We start from the raw sequence: 4,063 nt of genomic DNA, 5'->3' as shown, positions 1-4,063 counted from the left end.
CCCCAAAATCTCCAGGAACTTCCCAACCCAGAGCTGGCAAGCCTGCCTTCCTACCCCGACAGGCTGTGAAGCATTTCTGGCACTCAATGCTGCATAAGCAGTTTTCATAGAATCACTGAATCACAGAGTGGGCAGGGGCCATGCAGGCCATCTAGGCCATCCCTCTGCTCAAGGCAAGATCATCCCAGAGCTTCCCTGACAAGTGTTTGTCCAGCCGCTGCTTAAAGACTGCCAGTGAGACGGAGCTCACCACCTCCCTAGGCAGCTGACTCCACTGTTGCACAACTCTTACTGTAAAAAAAAAAGGTTTTCCCTAATATCCAGCCGGCACCTTCCCGCTCTTTACTTAAACCAATTCTTACGAGTTCTCTGTCCTCTGCTGCCAAAAGGAACAGCCCCCTGCCCTCCTCTAAGGAACAGCCCTTCGGATACTTCAAGAGAGCAATCTTGTCCCCCCTCCACCTCCTCTTCTCCAGACTGAACATTCCCAAGTCCCTCAGCCTTTCCTCACAGGGCTTGGTCTCCAGGCCCCCGACCACCCTCATCGCTCTCCTCTTGCCTACAAATAGAGAAATTAAGAAACCAGCAAAGGGATCTGGCCTGTATAACCCCATTGGTGTACAGCAGAATTATGCAGGCTACACTGCAGGCTGTGGAAAATCGGTAATTCAGCAGTTCGAGACCCGAGTGCGCCGCATGACGGAGTGAGCTCCCGTCTCTAGTTCCAGCTCCTGCCAACCTAGCAGTTCGAAAGCAAGAAATTGCAAGTAGATAAATAGGGACCACTTCGGTGGGAAGGTAACAGCGTTCCGTGCGCCTTGGTGTTTAGTCATGCCGGCCACATGACCACGGAAACGTCTTCGGACAGCGCTGGCTCTTCGGCTTTGAAACGGAGATGAGCACCGCAACCCTAGAGTCGGATTCGACTGGCTTTCGGGCAAGGGAACCTTTACCTTTACCGACACCGTATGGTACCCACAGACTCCAAGCGGTACAGACAGAATCGAGTCCAACAGAACCTTAGAGACCAACAAGATCTTGGGTCGTATGAGCCCAAGCTCCCTCCATCAGAGCTTTGACGCATGAAAGTTCATACCCACACACACACACACACACATTCTTGTTGGTCTCTAAGTTGTCAACAGACTCGATTCTAGCTGCTATACTGCAGACCAACATGGCTACGCTCTGAAACTATCTCCCAGTTCTGTTAGTGATGACGCTGTCTACAGATAAGGGAACAGCCAGGTTTCCTTAATTGTAATATGAGCAGAAAGTATAAAGTCTCGGACAGCGCAATTAACTCCAGTGGGTTCAGAAGGGTGTAACTCGCTTTAGGTCACCAAGTGACACAAAATCTTTAATAGCGGAATTATGTTAAAAGTCTTTATTAGCTGAATTCTGCTTAGTTATCCATATAGGGGATATCACTCTCTCCTTCCCATTCCATATATTTACAAAGCACTCTCAAACTCCGGCAAATTCAGTCCCTTGCTCCTAAAGATGTTTTTGGGAAGTAACTTCTATTGATTTCTCTTAAGTTCAACTGAAATCAAGAGAGATTCAGGTAAGCAGCTGTGTTTGAGTCCAGTGGCACCTTTAAGACCAGCAAAGTTTAATTCTGGGTGTAAGATTTTATGAGCATGCACAGTTCTTCAAATAAACAGATTTCCTCAAGCCTAATGTATAGGTGGGGGGAGGTTAGTTGTCAGGAAGGGCTAGTTAGAGTTAAAGTGCGTAAGTAATTGGGCAATAAGTATAGCTGAGACTGGATTAAAGCAGTTGGTGAGAGCTGTGAATGGCAGCAAATAGCATATAAATACAAGAGTTAGCAAACAGATGGGAGAACTAAGTTTGAGTCCAGTGGTACCGAGTGAAATCCAGAGAGGTTATATTAAACATGGAACAAACTTGGAGTCCAGTGGCACCTTTAAGACAAACAAAGTTTAATTCTGGGTATAAGCTTCCGTGTGCAAGCACACTTCTTCAAATAAACCTGGACTCTGGTGTATAAATTATTCTTTTTTTCCCCATTCCCGCCTACCAGAAATGCTGGTAAAAATTACAGCATGTTGCTATGTAGCTCCAAATAATCTCTGACTGCCGCCTTCCCCTCCCTTTCTTTCCTAACACAATTTCAGGTAGCAGCTTTGCAAAAAAGAAAAGACAGAAATCCACAGCACTTCCTGTACACATCAGCAGAGATCGGTATCTTTAGAAGTCAGAGTCACATTCCAAAAACACTGTCGCCAAGATGGTTGTCATCTGTGCAAGGAGACTTGCTTTCAAAAGACAAGCCAGCGAGGAGCTGGGAAGCGCCGACCGAGAAATGTGCAAAGATCTCCCAATGTGCCTCCCCCACCCCATCCCATCCCATCCCCCGACGACCGAGAACTGTGCAAAGATTTCCCAATGTGCCACCCCCACCCACCCCCGAGAAGCTCCACGTGCAATTTAGCAAAAAAGACGGGGCGAACCGACCTCCGGAGGTTTCCAGCTGTTAATCGGGCGGACGGCGAGAAGCAGCCAAACTTTTTTTGCCAGCTGCGGTGCAAAAAGACGCCTCCCTCGGAAAAGCACGCGAGGTGCAGCCGGCCAGGTGGCGCGCAAGGAACGCCCGAGTCCCCCGAAGGAAACACCGGCAGCGCCGCTTTCGCAGCAGGCCTCACTCCCTCCAGAGACCGTCCCGGCGGCTTTCCTCCGGCGAGCGAATGCAGAAGTCTCCAGGAACGGGGCTGCCTGCGCGAAATGCGTCCCGCGGAAGAAGCCGCCGCTTCTCCTTTCTCGCTCCCCTCTTGGGAAACTTACCGGTGTGTTGCAGTCTCTCCTTCCTGCGAATTTCGGCGCCCGGTTGCGGAATCCGACGCCTTTCTCAAGAACTCCCCCAGCAATCGAGAGTCGGTCGGGCGCAGAGGAAGCCGGCGAGCCTCGGAGGCATCGGAGACTGGGCAGGGGGAGGCGGGGGGTAGTCCGGGAAGGTGAGCTTGCTCGGCCTCTGCTGCCCGAACAGCCGAGCGGCAGGGAAGTCCGCCTGCCTGCCTGCCTGCCTGCCTGGCCTTCCGCCCGGCCCCACCCCTCCGCGCTGAGCTGCTCCCCGCAAAGGTTGCTGCGAAGGAAAAGGCGTGCCCTGACCCGGGTGTGTGTGTGTGTCCAGACGGATGTGGAGGCCCGCACATTGGGGCCTTGGCCGCCCGCTCTTTTGCCCGTGAGAACGCTGCTCTCTTGCTCCCGAGGTGGCTGCCCTGGAACTTGCGCCTTCCTTTTCCCTTTCTTGTTGTTAGAGATCATCCAAGAGATCATGAGATCGCACTGAAGGAATTAACTGTGTGTCCTGTGGGGTTATTTTGAGGAGCGCCTAAAGCAAAGTAGAGCTCAGTCCACCCTCCAGAGCATCCATTTTCTCCAGGGGGACTGATCTCTGTAGCCTGGAGCAATGCTCCCTTCTAAGATGCGGAATCTTTTGAGCAAAAATTCTACTTTGTGAGCTACTGGCATCAAAGTTGTGAGCGAGTGATTTGGGTACTGCTTACATTAGTTTGCTCCGGAGCCATCGTTCCCGAGCTGAGAGGCAAAAATGTGTGAGCTGGAGGCTGAAAAACTGTGAGCTAGCTCACACTAACTCAGCTTAGAGGGAACACTGGCCTGGAGATGAGCTGTAATTTGGGGGAATCCCCAGTCCCCACCTGGAGGCTGGCATCCCTAGGAGGCCCTGGCCTTAAATTAATTGCCCCGTCTGATTTTTCATTTAAAAAAACCAGAACTCCTTAAATGAAACAATTAGGCAATTAGGAATTAACTGTGTGTCCTGTGTGGTTATTTTGAGGAGCGCCTAAAGCGCAAAATATGATTTTTTGTTCCATTTAAGGAGTTCTGGGGTTTTTTTAATGAAAAACCACACGGGGCAATTAATTTAAGGCTAGGGCCTCCTAGGGATGCCAGCCTCCAGGTGGGGACTGGGGATTCCCCCGAATTACAGCTCCCCTGGATCTGGCAACCCTAAGAGAGGCACTGGAAGATTTGAGGGTGGCTAGCCTCTTTTAAAAAACAAGTTGCAAAGCTTATC

The 4,063-nt window shown here is 50.8% G+C and overlaps 1 protein-coding gene across 1 annotated transcript in view; it reads right to left on the bottom strand.

The window, feature by feature from the left end:
* The window catches only part of RAB27B (RAB27B, member RAS oncogene family), a 62,832-nt gene extending 59,788 nt beyond the window's left edge, over nt 1–3,044 (bottom strand). Inside the window, exon 1 of the mRNA XM_015415464.1 lies at nt 2,809–3,044. The gene's annotated coding sequence lies outside the window, so the exon portion shown is untranslated. The remainder of the gene's footprint in view (nt 1–2,808) is intronic.
* Nucleotides 3,045–4,063: the final 1,019 nt, after the last annotated feature.

This window comes from Gekko japonicus, unplaced genomic scaffold (assembly GCF_001447785.1).
Source record: "Gekko japonicus isolate JY-2015 unplaced genomic scaffold, Gekko_japonicus_V1.1 scaffold1391, whole genome shotgun sequence".
Lineage (NCBI taxonomy): Eukaryota > Metazoa > Chordata > Lepidosauria > Squamata > Gekkonidae > Gekko > Gekko japonicus.
Note: the sequence above shows the minus strand (reverse complement) of the source record. Positions and strands in the feature narration are given on the sequence as shown.